Below are 20,834 nucleotides of genomic sequence, written 5' to 3'. Positions count from 1 at the left end.
CGGTCCAGGGATGGTGAGGAATTTTTTGGCGATGCTAACTTCATCCAATTCAATGAGGGTTGGCCGGAAAACACGTCGGGAAACCTGCAACTCGTCGGGAAAAAATGGAGCCGTGAGGTTCCGTTCGAACAATGCATAGCTAGAGAGGGAGGGAGGACAGAGAAATAGAGAGTAGAATCGATAAAGAGTTTGACTGGGAATGAGAGAGAGATAGGAATCGAGAGGTCTAGGAGGAAAAAAAAAGAGGGAAAGGGTGGGACGAAGAACTGAGACAAGAGGGAGAGAGTGGGACGGAAACGATAGGAAAAGATGGAGAAAAAGATAAGATCATAATAAAATATTAATAATTTATATATTAAATAATATAATATTAGAATTTGTTATTATCCAGCTTCTTAGTCCAACACTGCACCAAACACTTCACTAAGTTAGTCCAGCTTAGTCCTTGAAGCTAGTCCAGTCCGAGATAGTCCGGCGCAACAAACAACCCATAAGTACCACCATCTCCTTCCTTGACGGAATGCTTTTGCTAACATAGAAGCTGCAATGTCCTCCTCCTCTTGAGAACCCTTCTTCGCCCACTGTATTGGGAATCTGGAGACTAAGGGCTTGTTTGGTATTGCTGTGTTTTGAAAAAAAAAACTGTTTCTACTGTGTTATGAGAATAAGCAGTTGTGAAATAAATCAACAGAGTGTTTGGTAAACTTTTTTGTAAAAGTGCTTTTGGAAAAAAAGCAGTATGATAGTGTTTGGTAAACTTTTATGTAAAACAGCTGTGACTGTGTGAAATGACCAAAAAGAGTATAAAATGAGTATGATGTTAAATGTAAAATAATAATTATTTTATTTATTAATAGTCTCTCTATAAGTCTTCTATCTTTCTTTCATCCATCTTCATTTATTAATAATCTATGTAGAAGTCTCCCGCACTCCCCAATTTTCTGTCTTTATTTCTTTTTATTTTCTCTACTCCTTCTTCATCTTTTTTATTTTAATTTCCTTCTTCTTCTTCATCTAGCCGACATGGCAAATGCATTCTACAGCTTACCAGCTCCATCCTCCGTCTTCAAATCCACCTTCTGCCACTCACCAGCTTCATCCTCATATACCTTCGCTATTGAATCTAGCTTCTGCACCTCATCAGGCTCTCTAACATCCTCCCACTCATCTTTCAAATGAAGTTTCTGAAGCTCGTCGAGGACCGTATGATCGAGATCAGACGGTGCGAGATCGAAATCGAGAGAAGAAGGCAGAAACCCCTGGTCGGAATGAGCGTGGTTGATGCTAGGGGTTTCTAGATATGGGGGAACAAGAGAGATAGCTTCAACGATTGCCATTCTCCCTCTTGCAAAATCAGTTTGCTTAGAAGTTGGGCACGAAAAAAAAAGATGGTTTTTCAAAGATGAGTTTTGCAGCTTTGTGTTTTTGGCTTTTTTTTCACCTAAAATTGTGAAAAAAAATTGAAGTTGAATGTTTACCAAACACAAAAAAGCTCCAAACTTTTTTTTATACCCATGTTTTTTATAATTACTTCAAGTACCAAACTAGTGCTTAGAGTTTCCAAGTCCTTGGCCAATAGCACAAATGCTTCTACTTGTGTCAGACTTTTGACATGTTTGCTGGAGACTGGAAGTTCCGTGAAATAGTCTGATGGCCGATCAAAAAGCTCTTTCCAGTAAAAGTGACCTTTCTCGAGGCGCTCGATGGCCATTGATGAGATTCCTTGCCCAACTTGACTATCACTCGACCTGTAGGTCCACATTGTCCCATCGATAATGAACACAATGCAATCCAGTGGATCTCCCACTCGAAAAATGAAGCTGTTCTCCTGTACGTCACTGGGCTCAGACAGTCGCACATCAATGTCAACACTCTTTCATTCATGTCTTTAAGCTTATCTACCTATACACATGCGCGCGAACGCACAGACTTATATCATCAGAACAACATTGCAGTGAAAATGGATGCAATTAATAGACGGAGAGAGGTCAAGTTTTGAAGAACATACTGTTCTAAGTGTCTTCATGAAAAGAAAGCGTTTTAACGATTTTTGGGTTTGCTAGGGAAGAATAAGGAATGGCTTGTGGACATCAGTATCTTTGTCGTTGTTCAACGTTTCCTCGATGCTATTGGTGATTTCGTTCTGGATATCATCAGGGAAATTATTTTCATATATCCACTTGACTACGTCTAGCATCTTCAACCGATTCTTCCGTCTCGTCTCCTCGTCTTCCACTGCTTTTTGTCTCCTCTCCTCGTTTTTGTAGTTTGCATCTGCATAAAAGTCTCTCTCCACAAATCAAACAACTACTTAATATACTCGAAGATTGTTGTTAATTAAAGTACAGAGAGATTCATCATACCAACCTGCACGTTTCCAATGAGATATAGAAACAGTAACAAACCAACGACAAAAATGAGAATCGCAAACAAGTTTTCCCACACATACGTACTTGTTGTCAGATTCGTCCCAAAATTACTGCAAAATATTATACAATGTTGCAGAATTAGATGACCCCCAAAAAAAACTTCGTTGCATATTTTCTAAAAATTGTTGATTGTCAATGGATATACTAGGAACCTTAGATTTCGCAAGCCCCACCAGAAAGAGTAAAAGAACTTCTTTCCGAACTTTATATGCTATGAGTTATGACTTTTAAGGGAATCGAGAAATATTCCCAAATTAAATGGTGGTAAGGCACCATGTGAAGTATCTAACGGGCAATTGCCCGTTTAAAAATGTTATATTTCTTGAAGTATTTTAGAAAGTATTCATACATCCAATAGGATCTGGACTATTTTTGGCTCTTGCTTTTTCCAGCATGTTGTCTCTTGTTGAATAGGAAAGAAACGCTAAAAAGCTCTAAGTATCTACAAAAGTAACAAATTCGTAAGCAAATAATTTATCAATAAAGGAATATGTAATGCATTAAGGAAAAATTGTGTTTTGAGACAAGTTCTGCATCTCTGTAAATCGTTTCTCCCCAATTGTCATCGGCTTTCCGACCAATTTTTGGTGTGGTCTGGGTGCAATCTTTGTTCAGATCATCGTAAAAAAATATATTTGATTTTCGTAATGTTTTCCATTATTCCTAATGTTTTAACAGCTTTGTTTATTGTTGAGTTTTTTTGGTTAATCGACTTTTCTTTTCATTAGTTTTTCATTTGTTTAAAATCAAACATCTCAATTAATATATCCATTTCTGCATTCACTCTGTCACAATGTTGCTCTAGCATCTATTTGTGTTTTTCAGGTTTTCCATTAAACTACAATATCAGTATTTGATTTTCGTATTTGATGAACCGTTGACCTCCCATTGGTTCTATTATAGAAACTTGCACCATTTTCACAGGTTCTGTATAACAAACATATCTATCTGTATTTTTTTATTTGATCGAATTGTTCTATTTTCAGATTTGTAGGCAATGATCTTTTACCAATTGTCTAGGAGCTTCCATAGGACCTGCTCTGTGATGTTCCTTCTTGGTAACCTCCATTGGGGATCAAAAGACTGCAGACCACAATGTAAGTCTCAAAAGGTTTCAGAAATTTTAAATCCTTTCATCACATGGTTTTCAATGTAGATAATGACTGTCTTATTTTGACTTGGTCTAGAATACATGACTAATCCCTTCCCTGATCACTGAGGGGTTTACGTCAATATCTAAAAGTATTAGTCAAGACGTTCCCATCACAGATCTACCCTGTTCACATTTAACAATTCCTTTGTTTTTAAAGTCTTCTTTCATTTAGCTAAAGTATGTGAGACAAGTACATCTTTGGTAGGAACATCTTTGTTTATACTTTTAGTCATCCATTTTAAACCCCTCACTGATCAGCAGAGTCATTAGCCATGTATTATGACTAAGCCAATACAAGAAAGTCTTTAACTACAGATTCGTAACAGTTGATTCTGAGAAGGAATAATGGAAATGATGATCGTTTGTCCGAATTATGCAAGTTGAAATAACTAAGCAACTTATACCTGCGTACTATAGAGAAACAGCGAACTAAATGTATCTGATCCATTTTTGTGTACCGTCTCCTTCTATTAACAATATTATTATTCAATTTCATTAAACAATTCTTTAGTTATAGATCAAAAATTTTTTTTTTTTTTTTCCAAATATGCATCAGTATAAGATTTTCGATTAGAAACCAACATGATTACATTAGTGATAAGATTGAAACTATACAATTACTATTTGCTAAATATTACTTCTGATATATGAGGTTCCTAAGGAAAAATGCTAAAGCATATTGTTAGCCTAGATTTATATTTCTTATTACTTTCGTGCAGTGTTTGATTCCTAACTTTCCAGTTCTGAAAACAATTTCATACATACAAATTTATTCCTGCTTACTGTTATTTTACAGCACAACCAGTTTTTGTGTAAAGCATTGCCTCCAATCATCATTCATTTCAAGGTACACCATTCTAGCACCATCTTTTATTTGCTTTGATAAAATTATTTGTTAGCTGTTTAAGTTATTAACAAGAACAATATTATTTCTACCCTTACTTAAATATTAAATACCTAAACACTTTCATCCGTGATAACTGTCATTTTGCACACTTAACAACCTTCACAAACTCACATTTGAATCAACATTTTTTTACACCCCACAACACAAATTTAACCTTTGGATTACAAATACATTGTTTCTTACAATTGCTCCATTACCAAAACAAGGCTGGACCATCTGTTATTTCGTTACTTTTATTCCTTCCTGGAAATACGATGAATTCACATACATGTGCTGTAGAACTTTCTGCAAATTTCATGCATACACTTTTAAAACCCGCGGCAACGCACGGGCACAATTACTAGTATATACTAAAACTCAACCGGGGTGGTCACTGTGGATGACCTGTGCGCGGACGACTTTGCCCCTGACTTTTTCCTCTGTTTTCCTTGCTGTTTCCACATTTGTACAGTCGAATGGTTGTTTCGCCCATTCGATCCACGCGTCCATCATCGACCCACCCTCTATTTGGGTTGCATCTTCTGGATTTTTCCCTTTGTTTCCGCTGGTTTCTCACAGACCTCTCTTCTATTGTTTTCGAACTCGCCCTCTCTCGCTGTCGGTTTTTGGTGCCTCGCGGATTCTGACTGCCTCCACACCCGTGAAATCATAGAAATCATCATCGATCAAGCCTCTATTTTGATTGCAGCCTCTCAATTGTTGTCTTGGTCTCACTGATTCCAGCTGTGCCCGCACCCTTCAAAACTTAAGATACCAGTTCAAATCAATATTTTGAAGCTTGGCTCAATTTTCTTTGGCTTAATTCTCCTTTCTGTTCACAAGATCTTGTTGTTGAGGTTCGCAAACAAAAACCTTCTTTGCAAATGGATTTCCTTACTTTCATCGATTATATTGTCTTTCTTGTATGTTGGTTATTTTTCTTTTCTTTTTTTAATATTAATTTTGGTCCTGGGATTTTTGTTCTTCATTTTACTTGGATTTTGAGATTTTGTTTCTGTTCTATTTAGTTTTTTGTTTTCCACTGCTGAAATTACATTTGGTTAAATTTTGTCAATTTCTTTTTGTGTGCGTAGAAAATTTTAGCGTTGTTTTTGTGGCTATTATATGATTGGCTGTCAAATAGTGCCTTTAGCACTACCTTCTTTCTCACTGAGCCCTAGCTGAACCCCTCCTCCACCGCCGCTAACCTGCACCCTCCACTGCCCACACTTCGAATCGTAACTCTCAGCTCAAATCCCTTTTAGTTTATTTTCTCATAATTATTGTTCGACTTGATTTAAATTTTGTTTTCTATTCGGTGTACAATCAGGTGCTCTGCGTGTACACATGAGTTCAATCTCCACCGTCCAGTCATTGTCGATGAGGCGACGAAGTTCTTCAAGACAGTTGGAGTCTCATATTTCACTTTTGACAGTTGCAAATTGGTGCTTTACTTAACTTCTTTTTCCCCTTAATTTCGTTAAGGGTAAATTACATTTTCATACCTCAGGTTTATGACATATTTCAATTCCTTACAACATCTTTAAAACATTTCACTTTCATACCTTAAGTACTATTTTATTTCAAAATAATACATCCGTTACATTTTCCATCTATTGATCCGTTAAGTGCTGACGTGTCTGCCACATATATGCCATGTGGCTGCTAAATATTTACCACGTGATAAAAAAAAAAAAATTTAATTAAAAAAAAAACCTGAAAAAAAAAATAAAAAAAAACCAAAAACAAAAGCTAAACCCGCAACACCCATCCCTCCTTAGCCCCTAACCCAACATGCAACCCAGAAGAAGAGGAGAGGGGAAAAAAAAAAAAAAAAAAAACCCATCTTTCATCTTCCTCCCCCTCTCGTCTTCCCCAAACCCACCGTGCACCCACCATCCACCTCCTCCTCCACACCCACTACCTGCAACCCAGAAGAAAAAAAAAAACAAAAAACCCAGAAAAGAAAAGAAAAAAAAAACTCTCCATTTCCATACAATCCAGATCCCGTCTTCCCCAATGAGTGTGGATTTAAGGAGTGGGGTGTGTAGAGGAGAGAAGAGGGTGCGTGCGAGGGTGGGTGCGCTGGTTTTTTTTTTCTTTTTCTTCTTTCTGGGTTGCAGGTTGGGCTCAGGTTGGAAGGGGGAAGATGGGAAGATGGGTGCACGGAGGAGGTGGAGGATGGGTGCGGAGGAGGAGGTGGAGGATGGGTGTGAACGACGGATGGAAGATGATGAGGCTCCGACACCGCCCGGGGTGGGGTGGGGTTGGGGTGATGGGATCTAGTTTTCTAACCTTTTTCTTTTTTTCTTTTTTTTTGGTTGAAGATTTAGGTTTTTTTTTGCCACGTGGCATATATGTGGCATCCACGTCAGCACTTAACGGATCAATGGATGGAAAATGTAACGGAGGTATTATTTTGAAATAAAATAGTACTTATGGTATGAAAGTGAAATGTTTTGAAAATGTTGTAAGGAATTGAAATAGCCCCCAAACCTGAGGTATGAAAATGTAATTTACCTTTTCGTTAAGTTTAGGCCTTTTCTTAAAATTTAAATAAAAAGAAATATCTTTCCGGTATTGGTTAGTTTTGATCTTGATATTATCTGGGTTTGGTGTTAGTGGGGATGGCGGTGTCACGCAAAGTTAGTTGTTCGTGGCTCACCGGAAAACCCCCTGATTGGGCTTTATTAGGAGGGAATTCATAATGTAGTAGATTTTCCTCAATGCAAAGGTCTCAATCCTAATGACTTTATATTTGATATTTAATCCTTGGTTTAGTGTTAAATTCTATATTTTTAGTTTAATTTGTGTGTTCTTTTCTGTTTTTGCAGCTCATCATCCACATATAAATGTTGTTGTGGAGCTGCTTAAAGAAGGTCCCTTTTCGGTTATTAAAACTCAATGTTACCTGCTTTCATTTCCAGTTTTTCAGTCTTCTATTTGTTTGCTTGCTGCAATTATTTAACTTATGTTGCTATAATATTTGTTTCCTTCTGTTTTGTCCTCTGCATTAACTACCATTTGGATCATGTAAATGACAACTTTCATGTATATTTCGAATAATGAGCAGTTTATTGCTTTTAATCTTTTGATCACTGTATATCTTGCTAATTTACCTTATCAAACAACGTACATGTAAACATTGATATATAAAACTTATTTATATGTTAATAGTATGGTTTCTTTACTTTTGAGTTTGGTTGAACAACAACATTTTCTACTTTCTAGAGTTCATCCTGTTTATTTTAGCCCATGCCAACTCACTCCACTTTGTTCGAAGCTCTTCAACTTTTTCGCACAAATAGCTCAAAAATTCCTGTTCTCAAACATCTTAGATCCCTCACTCACCCTTCTGGCATCGACGCCCCAAAGGTATATTTCTCTCATTGCTTTCAGAATTCAGTTTATATATAAATATATATATGTATATATATAAATTATATATATATATATATGCTGACAAGTATGAAGACATTCACATATGGTAGAACTAAAAGGACGGTGATAGATTGTAAGGTGATTGAGGTTTGTGCAGGCAATTACTATAAATACAAATGGATGGTGCTCACAAATTACTGAAACTTCAAGGAAAAAAAGAAGACCAGATCCCAATTCACTTCAATCGTCAAACATCTTGATCCGTTCCAGCTTTTTCTCTTCCTTGGTATGCATTATTCCTCCCTCTCTTTTTTTTTTTTTTTCGTTTAATTATTTATGAGATGTGGGAAGCTGAATTTCCGTAATTATAGTGTTGTTGGAACCTTAATTTGGGATGCATATAAGCCAAAAGTCTTACATATTTGGGTGATGTTCTCCTTTTTCGTTTAATTGATATGCATGATCTGGCGAAAGCTGGAAAGACCTGACATGGATAATGTCACCACCATCGTCAAGCACCCTGATTAGAAGGGTTATTCATCTCTCCGATTTATTCTTATTTATTCTCTCCAACCCTTTGTCTAATTTTATTTTTCATTTTTTGTGATTTACTGCAGGAGTTAGAATGAGTTTTTCATATAACATGGATGATGAGTACAAGAAACTCATCCAGAGAATAAATCCACCAAGGTATATGCAAAAATCATACATTGGGTTCATCTAGAAGTATGAATTTTCTTTTGGGAATACAACTTTGATGCAATAATTTATGTCATGTTTGTAAGATATCGTATGGATTTTTTTACCTACCTGGTGGTCAACGGTTGATGTCATTTTGGAGAACTGAGATCAGCATACATCATAGCATCAATATATTTTTCACAAGCAGATGTTGAAATTGTACACATCACATTAGGCAAATTTCAATCGTTTTTGCTTCCATTTCAGTGCTTTTCTAATTTATATTTCATGCTGAAGTTTGATTGAACTTTATTTGCGTATTTGATTATAGGATTTCTCAAGTTGGATTACCACTTGGGTAATCAGGAAAAAATGGATTTGGTCTCTGGTTACAAGGTGACTTCACCTACTTTATTTGCGTATTTGATTATAGGATTTCTCAAGTTGGATTACCACTTGGGTAATCAGGAAAAAATGGATTTGGTCTCTGGTTACTTGGTGACTTCACCTCTCTTTCTCCAAAACTCAATTTTGAAGTTATTGTGCATATTCTTACAATGAAATTTATTGCAAAATAATGTAAATTTTTCCTTTTTTAGAAACAGCTCGAGTTAGGAGCAAGTCTGGTGAATACCTAAGAGCAAGATTGACGATAAACTTTTTCTCTTCAGGTTACTATTCCATCTTTTTCTTACAAGTCTAATAATGTTGAGAAGAATGTTTAATTTAGTTTATCTTTCATGTAATTACAAATTTGATAAATCTTTTTTCCTGCTTTTTTAATCTCATTTTATTTCTTTTGTCCCACAAGATTATTCATAGTCGTCAATAGTCCAAATGAACACCTAACAACAAGTCTCACGACAAACTTTTTCTTTCCATTACTTCTTTTTGTTACACGTCTAATAATGTTGAGAAAAATGTTTAATTTAGTTTAAATCTTCTTATTTTGATGATTCGCTTTTCCACTACTTTCTCAAACTTGGAGTTGGTTTGATAGTATTTGGGTTTTAAACATTCATATAAAAGTACCTCATTATAGTCATGGAGTCATTGATCTATTAATTCTTATTCTGTTAAGAGTTTAGAACTAAAAGCTAGGAGTTTATTCCATTGATCAAGTCATTGATATACTAACTTTTATTCTCTTGAGGGTTGACATTAACTCTTCTCATCTTTGGTGCAGTTATCCACTTACAAGAAACATTTTCCATGACTCCCCCTAGTGTCAGAATAAGTTAAAGGTAAGGTTCACCAAATCATACTATTTTCGTTGCTATTTATTTCCTTGCTAAATACGATGAAGCAAATTCTCTTCATTTTCATTCTTGCATGTTTTGCAAGTCAGTTTATGGTAAATAATACTCAAATTTTCGTTGTCTTCGATTCAACTGAGTTGCAGTTTTATCATCTATATGTAAAACCCATTTAGACTCTCAATTTTTGTGCGGTAAAAATGAAACTGAAGCATTATGTACATCCAAGATTGAAGGAGAAATTCAAGTTAAATTAAATGGACACCCAATACTAGAGGTGTTGTTGGCAAGGTTGTAACCATGTCAGTAATCGATTTTATAAATAGAGTGAAATGCAAGATAACCCAATAGGTATCATAAAATAATGTGGAACTACTTCTTTCTCTCTCAGTACTCAAGAAATTCCTCACTTGGCCAAAAATGATAGATTATCCCCCATGATCTACTTACCATGTTTGAATATTTTGTTCGTTCAATTTCAACTGTGTTTCTTTTTAATATGAGAATATCTTAGTAACTTATCCTTTTTTTCTCTCCTCTAGGGGTACAATAGTTCCATCCGATGATGGACGATATTTTTCAAAGGATGTTGTGGAATTTCAAGATTAAAAACCGCTTGCTTTCGACTTTTTGAACAAATTACCTTCGTAAGGTATCAAAACAATAATTTTTTTATAGCAAATAAAATTCTTTTCTTTGTTATGGTAATTTTGTTAGATCAGTCAATGTTACACCGATACTAACTCAAGTTTATACATTGCTAGAAAGTTAATTTGTAATCTCGTAGCAACACGCTGGCATTACTATCTAGCTTTTATATACTAAAACCGGGTGGATGGCTACTGTTCATTAACCGTGCTCCACCGGTTTTGTCCCTCGCTTGCTGAGCAATTTTTTACCCTTTTTCTGTAATTATGCAGTGAGTTGATCATTTTGCCCTTTCTTCTTTCTGGTGCCGCTGTGCATCATCTGCGTTTCTTTGCTTTTCAAAACCCACGCATATTTTTTAATTATTTTTTCCCTAGAACAATTATTTTTATAATTATTTTCCTTTTTGGCGCCACAAAGTCGGTGAAATGGCACAATAAACAATAACACTTTATACCGGTCACATAGTTCGTGGCACAACAAACAGTAAAAACTTATAAAAGACAAAAACAAAATATTAAAAAATGTGATAAAAATGCGGGTGGCCAGAGAAAAAATATTAAAAAAAAGTGAGTTGGCGCAACAAACAATAAAATTTATGTCATTGCTCTTCTTTCCCGACTTTTCGTTGTTGGTTGTGTTGTAGATAAAGTAGTCATCAACTGGTTCTTTCCCCGCTTTTCAACGTGTTAAAGCAACTGGTATAAAAAGCTACTGTTCATTAACGGTTCCTATCCGGTTTTGTCCCTCATTCTCTTCATCGTTTTTCAGTTTGGTGAGATTGTACGGTGAATTGCAGGATTGGCCACTTCTGCCTGGAAGGAGGCTTCAGAAGTTCTGAAACCTTACTTTTTCTCCCATGCTTCCATTTGTCAGGATTTCTATTTGCTTCCAGTGGCTTCCATTTGCTTCCATTTGTCAGGATTTCTATTTGCTTCCAGTGGCTTCCATTTGCTTTCATTTGCTTTCATTTGCTTCATCTCTCCTGAAATGATAAAAAAAAAAAACCTGCGTTCATCCAACCCTAGAATTGTGTATCTCTGTGAAGCTAGATTTGTACACGTTTTTTCTGTTGTTTTGCAAGGAACCAGAGCCTTTCCATGCTCGAGCTCCACAGGTATGGCACCGCTCTTTTACATGTTTTTGCTTTGATTCGAGTTTTTTCCAAGGCCGACGTGGCGATTCTCTGCGAGGATTGCAATGGGAGAGGGTGGCTGCTCTGTGATTTTTGCAAAGGGCAGAAAACGAATGTGAAATCCGAGACAAATCGAATCTACGGCCGATGCCCATCTTGCGGAACTGTGAGTTTTGAACTCCTCCTCACAAGAGAAAGCCCAATAACTTTTTGTTTCAGAGGTTTTATTTTTATGGAATTTGAAGTGAAAGAATTGGTGCTTAATTTTTAGGTTTTTTTTTTTTTAAACATAAATTAATGTGTTATAGGCTATGTCCGAATAATGAAGGACCTAAGAGAGCTTTATTTGGAAGTAGAGGTCAAGGTAATTGTTTGCTCCCAATCCTCATCCTCTCTTCACGTTTTTTCTTTTTAAAGTAATTTTTCCACCCCTTAAGTTTGCAGGTTGATCCTGTTGTTTCATTTTGTGAAACAGCCTTTGTCAATCAAATGCTTTGCTGAAACATCCAATAAGAAGAATAAAATAACTATGGTAAGGAGCAACCTAATTTCAGAAACCTTTTGTGGATTGCAGGGCCATTGGAGAGAGGACTTGCTGAGGACATTGAGAATGCATATAAGCTACAGTGTTCGTTTCTGCAATGTAGGTTGAGTATGATTTCCTAGATTTGATTTGTGCCTTCCATCGTGTTAAGTCGGTTAAATGTACTATTTGGATTTTGGGGTTGAATAATGCCATCTGAATCTCGGGTTTAAAATTTTTGTAGCCTTGAGTTGAACTTGATCCAGAGCTAATGCAAATGGCTTTTTATTATTCCTATATATAAATGATGACTGTTGATTTTTTTTTTTCATTTATTGATATCATAGTTTGTCATTGTCTGTCCGATTCATTCATGTAAAGTATTACTGCTAACACGATGGAAAATGAGCTCTTATCGGATATTAGATGTTCAAGTAATTATACAATGTCTTTTCTGGAAGTTACATGAATTTAGACAGCTTTGTAAAAATATTTGCTCCATTTTCTACTTAATGTTTATCTTAATCTGTGGTTATTTATATGTTAAAAATATGGTCGATGGTTATATTTTTACTCCCGCAACTATGCGTGGATAAAATTTACCAGTCATAAATGCTAAAACTCAGTTTTCCCTATAACACTGTTCATCATCAGTGTACGGACGGAAATGCCCCTGGTTTTTTCTTTGATTTGCCATTTTGCTGCCTGTTTTTCTTCACTTTACCCATTTATGTTTGATTTTGTCTCTCGCAAGCTTTTGCTTCTCTCTGTTTTCGTCTCGCTTTCTCCTGTTTGATTCCGAGTTCGATCCTCTGTTTTTTTGGGGTAAAAAATTGGGTTACATCGTTTTATCCTGATTTTGCAATCGTCGGGGAAAAAATTTCACGGTCTTGGTCTCTGTTATCATCGGCAATCCCGAAGTTGGGACTGGCTTTTTGGCGAATTTTTGTCGCTTTAGCGGCAGAGCGGTTTGAGATTATTGTCCAAGAAGTCGAATTCAAGTCAGTTATGTTCTGAAACAGCTGTATGTAAGTTTGTGTTTCTGATTTCTGTTGTTTGGAGGAAACCCTAGCAATTTCGTTTTGTGGTGAGTTGTGTTGTTCCTTTTTACAATTTCTGTCTTCTATCATTTTCTATTATGTAATTAAAATGTCATGTCCTACTGAAAAAATGATATCACCGTTGATGACCCGCAACATCGGGCATCAGTGCTAGTTATATCTATTGCGTTGATCAATCTGTTATGATATCATACTTATATTTTGAGAGAGCAGATTACGAACAAGATATTTGGTTTATCATTTTTGAGTGTTGCAAAAATAGAGGAAATAAAACATTCTACCATAAATAGGTACATCAATTAAGATATTTGGTTTATATCATTTATGATTTTTTTTTTTTTTAGCAATTTAACAATATTTTAGTGGCCCTTACCACTACAATTTAATTGATGATGTTGCAGCAAAAAACATGAAGAATTATCTCTAAGTGAAACTTCAATGTACTTTTTGAAGGTTTTAGTTTCTTAAGATTGAATTGATTGTTAGTGATGGTTTTTTTTTTTATCAAAGCTTTCTTTACTTATTATGTAATGATACTTGAAAATTAGCATGAATTTTAAAGTTTGTTTCACTTTTAGTTATTGCTTTCCAGCATATTGTAAAAAAATAAATTTGGAGGACTATCTCAAGAAGACTCCCTTTATAAATAACTTACGAAATTGTATTTTTCTTTAAATTTACAAACAAAAGAAAGAAGCATTCCAGATTCTTAAATTTAAATTGGCTGCTGATCCTGAAAAAGTGGGTAGTGCTGTCTTATGTACTGTCTATTTGCACTTTATTTGTACAATCTTTTTAATAGAGGTAAGATCCACGAATACATATGAGTTTGAGATAGTACAAATAATTGAACAAATAGATAATAAGTAAAATTAATGAAAATGGTTTGAAAATTTTGAGTTTTAACAAAATAAAAGGTAAAGTGAATAGTATTATGATTAATTTTTTAGTGTAAAAATGTGGTTTTTCGTTAAAGTGAACAGTACCGTGGACTTTTTGTTAAAACTTCCCGCAAAGAATGGGTTTCGCGTTATTAAAAGGAAGGAAAATGCACGACAGATGCTGAGCTTATAAAACTAAAGGTATTCTAAACTCCATCTTAAATCTTTTTATATGATGTCTATTAACTAATATGCCTGAAGAATGATTTCATTGTTTTATTTGTCTTTAACTAATAACAGTTCTTCCAGGTTTTTTATATTATATTAACATTAGTCTTTTTCATTGAAGTTCAAGCCATTTTTAATAAATAAAATTATTAGAATTTTTTTTTTTTTGGTTAAGATTCAAAGTTTTGAAATCTTTTTTATTAATATTCCATACAAAACATTATAATAAAATGACAAGCGAAGCAACTTATGTGACTGGCAAGCACATAGAGAACGAAATTGAATAGAACTTTAACCCAAATTCCAGCAGTATGTTGAAGTTCTTTGGACAACTGGTGAATTTGATATATCCTTGGTAGATATTGACCAAAAATGAAGATATTCATAAACTTTCTATGTTCCACGTATCCAACACCTCTTATATGGTAAAAAGTAAATACTATTAGCAGCTAGAGAAGAGAAATAAAAAGGAGTTAGAATTTCCCTAATTACATCTAGCTGGTTGAGAATAGCTGCACAAAAAAAATTAGAGTTGAGTTTCCCTTACTTGTGGGACGGGAAGAAGAGCTAGAAAATCATTTATGATGGAGAAATTGAACTCTGAATTTCCTACCCAAATTTCTGGTATTTGGTTCTCCAAAAAAAAAAATTCTGGTATTTGCAGTCACATTAGCCCTCAACCTTTTTTGCATTAAAAAATGAACACTGATTTAAACTTTAACTATAGAAGGCACAACGAAAATGATATCAGTGAGTGATCGCAACACAAGAACTGTAGTTCTCAGCCTTTTGTCCATTTGAAAGCACTAGTTATCTTGATCAATGCTTAAAATGTACAAGAACAGAGGATCTAGTAAGACGGCAAACACACATGACACTACAAATATCGTACTCCACATGGGAAGTAATTTCCCCTTTTCGTCACACATTCCCTCTAGTAGGGCATATAATGCCATTGTAATCGCTGATTTGCGATGTCCTACAACATATCTTGAAACGACACAAAAAGAACAAATTGCACCCATCAGAATCATGAAGAAACATAAAAAGATCCGGTAGGATGTTGTTATGAGCTTTCTTTACTGTGAAGCATACATAAGGCAGAGGGGATGTTGAGGGGAGCAAAAGGTGCAATCGCACTGGATCTCAAATTTGAAGGGCCCCCAAAAAATTTTGCCATCTAAATATATATTTGATAATGCTACTATATGTATTAAAAAAAATTGCTTTTATAAGCATAAAATCTAATTGTGCACTCCTTGTAAGTGTAAATATTTTTCTAAATTTATAAATTTGGAGTGCATAATGAGATATTTGAAGTGCCGATATAACAAAACCCTAAAAAACGATTTTTTTTTTCCTCCAATTTATTACATAATAATGTTATATATTCAAGTGAAACTTTGAAGTTAGTGTTTTTTAAGCTTTTTTTTTTTTTTTTTTTTTTCCATATTTGATTGTTTAAGTTTGAAGTGCGTTTGATTATTTAGTAAAAGCTATGCTTGTAAGTCTTTTTACTTGTTATTGAATGATATTTGTAAATCTACAATCAGTAAGTCCTAAAGTTTGTTTTGGAACTATATTAAGGAGGGGTCGGCCCTTTTATAAATTTTGTACAGGGCCTCCAAAATCTCAAAGACGGCCTTGACATAAGGGCTGTGTCATGTACAAGGATATGCATATGAGAGTTCATGAGAAAAAATAAGCAGACAGACGAAATGCAGAAATCTAAATGCTCGCCATTTGAAAGCGTAAGGTGATATTGAAACACAAATGACTTGCTCCGAAAATAGTTATTGTTGTAATGGTTACTGCCACTGTGAGAATTGCTTCGATTGTTGTTAAACCGATTATTATGGTCTCCACCAGATGAATTGGAGGATTGATTAGAATAGGGTTGAGATGGGGTTGGTGGTCGGTGATTGGTAAAAAGAGCCGTATGAAATGAAGTAGAGGAATTAGTGAGATGAGGGTCTTGAGCTTCGAAATCAAGAATATGAGCGCGAAGATCATTTAAGGTGGGGAGACGTGTGGTCTGGATAATGACAGTGCGAAGCATAAGATATTCGGGGCCAAGTCCATGGAGTATGGGTGTGACTAAGTACTCCGGATCCACTGGTTTATTGATGGCAGCAAGAGCATCTGCAATTTGCTTGGCATGAAGGAGATATTAATCGAGACATTTACAGGAGGATTGGCTGGGGTTTACGGGAGAGATAACCTAGACTTAGGATGATAACATGTGAAATAATATTTCCTTGTATTGATTCATTTCCCTACAACTTATTAAACTTTTTAGTCTAGAGGTTTGTGGACATGACGGAGATGAGAGAATCTCACTAATTAACACTTAAATTGCCCCAACGCAACATATGAGTGAAGGTTGTGCATGGATCATAATGACAAGTTACACCCATACGATCGATAAAGTATTTTGACCAGCCAAAGCCAGTACAGCTATGAGTCCCAGTGTTTGATACAAAGTTATATTTGAAAAAAAAAATATTGCTGTCTAAATGTAAAGAAGTACTAACCCCTCTGCCTGGTTCTCCACATCTCTGTTGGCCATAACCACTCAATCGAGTTTATGACACTCCGTGATGATCAGTAATTCAGTTTTCCCTGCTAGCCTGACAGTAAAAGAAATTGTGAGAGAGAGAGAGAGAGAGAGAGAGAGAGAGAGAGAGAGAGAGAGAGAGAGTTTAGCTACATGGAAGCTCACAGCAATGGTACCTGAATGGCTAAGTTTAGGAGGCTTTCAGTTTATAAGGTGGATCAATTAGAGAGAGAGAGCGCATTCGAGTGGCAGAAACCGAAGTTTGGTAGCATTCTCTGCTGCAAATAGCTGCATGTTTCATGCAGATAGTGTAGTTTTGTGTAATTTACCTTATTTAGTAATATGTGTTAACCAACAAAAATAGAGAGAGAGAGAGAGTTCTAGAGAGAGAAGTAGAAATCTGTAAAACTTTTGTGTATTTTCTTAGTCATTAAGCAAGTACATATGTGAGTACACACCTCAACCTCAACCTCCTTAACAAACTAACTGCCTAACTAACTTTCTAATCTTCATACAAGTGGCAATATCCTAGCCTTACAATATATCTCTATCATCCCCCCGCAATCTCATGTTTGGATGATCCTTAACATGAGATTGGTGCTTAATTTTTAGGTTTTTTTTTTATGGAATTTGAAGTGAAAGAATTGGTGCTTAATTTTTAGGTTTTTTTTTTTTTAAACATAAATTAATGTGTTATAGGCTATGTCCGAATAATGAAGGACCTAAGAGAGCTTTATTTGGAAGTAGAGGTCAAGGTAATTGTTTGCTCCCAATCCTCATCCTCTCTTCACGTTTTTTCTTTTTAAAGTAATTTTTCCACCCCTTAAGTTTGCAGGTTGATCCTGTTGTTTCATTTTGTGAAACAGCCTTTGTCAATCAAATGCTTTGCTGAAACATCCAATAAGAAGAATAAAATAACTATGGTAAGGAGCAACCTAATTTCAGAAACCTTTTGTGGATTGCAGGGCCATTGGAGAGAGGACTTGCTGAGGACATTGAGAATGCATATAAGCTACAGTGTTCGTTTCTGCAATGTAGGTTGAGTATGATTTCCTAGATTTGATTTGTGCCTTCCATCGTGTTAAGTCGGTTAAATGTACTATTTGGATTTTGGGGTTGAATAATGCCATCTGAATCTCGGGTTTAAAATTTTTGTAGCCTTGAGTTGAACTTGATCCAGAGCTAATGCAAATGGCTTTTTATTATTCCTATATATAAATGATGACTGTTGATTTTTTTTTTTCATTTATTGATATCATAGTTTGTCATTGTCTGTCCGATTCATTCATGTAAAGTATTACTGCTAACACGATGGAAAATGAGCTCTTATCGGATATTAGATGTTCAAGTAATTATACAATGTCTTTTCTGGAAGTTACATGAATTTAGACAGCTTTGTAAAAATATTTGCTCCATTTTCTACTTAATGTTTATCTTAATCTGTGGTTATTTATATGTTAAAAATATGGTCGATGGTTATATTTTTACTCCCGCAACTATGCGTGGATAAAATTTACCAGTCATAAATGCTAAAACTCAGTTTTCCCTATAACACTGTTCATCATCAGTGTACGGACGGAAATGCCCCTGGTTTTTTCTTTGATTTGCCATTTTGCTGCCTGTTTTTCTTCACTTTACCCATTTATGTTTGATTTTGTCTCTCGCAAGCTTTTGCTTCTCTCTGTTTTCGTCTCGCTTTCTCCGTGTTTGATTCCGAGTTCGATCCTCTGTTTTTTTGGGGTAAAAAATTGGGTTACATCGTTTTATCCTGATTTTGCAATCGTCGGGGAAAAAATTTCACGGTCTTGGTCTCTGTTATCATCGGCAATCCCGAAGTTGGGACTGGCTTTTTGGCGAATTTTTGTCGCTTTAGCGGCAGAGCGGTTTGAGATTATTGTCCAAGAAGTCGAATTCAAGTCAGTTATGTTCTGAAACAGCTGTATGATATTTTAGTGGCCCTTACCACTACAATTTAATTGATGATTTTGCAGCAAAAAACATGAAGAATTATCTCTAAGTGAAACTTCAATGTACTTTTTGAAGGTTTTAGTTTCTTAAGATTGAATTGATTGTTAGTGATGGTTTTTTCTTTTTTTTTCTTTTCAAAGCTTTCTTTACTTATTATGTAATGATATTTGAAAATTAGCATGAATTTTAAAGTTTGTTTCACTTTTAGTTATTGCTTTCTAGCATATTGTAAAAAAATAAATTTGGAGGACTATCTCAGGAAGACTCCCTTTATAAATAACTTACGAAATTGTATTTTACTTTAAATGTACAAACAAAAGAAAGAAGCATTCCAGATTCTTAAATCTAAATTGGCTGCTGATCCTGAAAAAGTGGGTAGTGCTGTCTTATGTACTGTCTATTTGCACTTATTCGTACAATCTTTTTAATAGAGGTAGGATTCACTAATACATATGAGTTTGATATAGTATAAATAATTGAACAAATAGATAATAAGTAAAACTAATGAAAATGGTTTGAAAATTTTGAGTTTTAACAAAATAAAGGGTAAAGTGAATAATATTATGATTGATTTTTTAATGTAAAAATGTGGTTTTTCGTTAAAATGAACAGTACCGCGGATTTTTTGTTAAAACTTCCCACAAAGAATGGGTTTCGCGTTATTAAAAGGAAGGAAAATGCACGACAGATGCTGAACTTTTAAAACTAAAGGTATTCTAAACTCCATCTTAAATCTTTTTATATGATGTCTATTAACTAATATGCCTGAAGAATGCTTTCATTGTTTTATTTGTCTTTAACTAATGACAGTTCTTCCAGGTTTTTGATATTATATGAACATTAGTCTTTTTCATTAAAGTTCAAGCCATTTTTAATAAATAAAATTATTAGAATTTTTTTTTTGGTTAAGATTCAAAGTTTTGAAATCTTTTTTATTAATATTCCATACAAAACATTATAATGAAATGACAAGCGAAGCAACTTACGTGACTGGCAAGCACATAGAGAACGAAATTGAATAGAACTTTAACCCAAATTCCAACAGTATGTGGAAGTTCTTTGGACAACCGGTGAATTTGATATATCCTTGGTAGATATTGACCAAGAATGAAGATATTCATAAACTTTCTATGTTCCACGTATCCAACACCTCTTATATGGTAAAAAGTAAATACTATTAGCAGCTAGAGAAGAGAAATAAAAAGGAGTTAGAATTTCCCTAATTACATCTAGCTGGTTGAGAATAGCTGCACAAAAAAGATTAGAGTTGAGTTTCCCTTACTTGTGGGATGGGAAGAAGAGCTAGAAAATCATTTATGATGGAGAAATTGAACACTGAATTTCCTACCCAAATTTCAGGTATTTGGTTCTCCAAAAAAAAATATTCTGGTATTTGCAGCCACATTAGCCCTCAACCTATTTTTGCATTAAAAAATTAACACTGATGTAAACTTTAACTATAGAAGGCACAACGAAAATGATATCAGTGAGTGATCGCAACACAAGAACAGTAGTTCTCAGCCTTTTGTCCATTTGAAAGCACTTGTTATCTTGATCAATGCTTAAAATGTACAAGAACAGAGGATCTAGTAAGACGGCAAACACACATGACACTACAAATGTCGTACTCCACATGGGAAGTAATTTCCCCTTTTCGTCACACATTCCCTCTAGTAGGGCATATAATGCCATTGTAATCGCTGATTTGCGTTGTCCTGCAACATATCTTGAAACGACACAAAAAGAACAAATTGCACCCATCAGAATCATGAAGAAACATAAAAAGATCCGGTACGATGTTGTTATGAGCTTTCTTTAATGTGAAGCATACATAAGGCAGAGGGGACGTTGAGGGGAAGCGAAAGGTGCAATCGCACAGGACCTCAAATTTGAAGGGCCCCCAAAAAATTTTGTCATCTAAATTTATATATAATAATGCTACTATATGTAGTAAAAAACAATTGCTTTTATAAGCATAAAATCTAATTGTGCACTCCTTATAAGTGTAAATATTTTTCTAAATTTATAAATTTGGAGTGCATAATGA

The 20,834-nt window shown here is 34.9% G+C and overlaps 1 long non-coding RNA gene and 1 pseudogene across 1 annotated transcript; one reads left to right on the top strand and one right to left on the bottom strand.

Moving 5' to 3' along the window:
• Positions 1-1,037: 1,037 nt before the first annotated feature.
• On the bottom strand, positions 1,038-15,218 carry LOC125468955 (annotated as a pseudogene).
• On the top strand, positions 6,973-10,820 carry LOC103937738. The gene is made up of 6 exons (XR_007251121.1): positions 6,973-7,202; positions 7,303-7,843; positions 8,007-8,135; positions 8,467-8,539; positions 8,862-8,926; positions 9,130-10,820. It is a non-coding gene; the product is annotated as an uncharacterized LOC103937738 (long non-coding RNA).
• Positions 15,219-20,834: the final 5,616 nt, after the last annotated feature.

The sequence above is a fragment of a genome, unplaced genomic scaffold (genome assembly GCF_019419815.1).
Source record: "Pyrus x bretschneideri cultivar Hongxiangsu unplaced genomic scaffold, Pyrus_bretschneideri_v1 Contig4, whole genome shotgun sequence".
Taxonomy (NCBI): Eukaryota; Viridiplantae; Streptophyta; class Magnoliopsida; order Rosales; family Rosaceae; genus Pyrus; species Pyrus x bretschneideri.
This window is presented reverse-complemented; position numbering and strand designations above follow the sequence as displayed.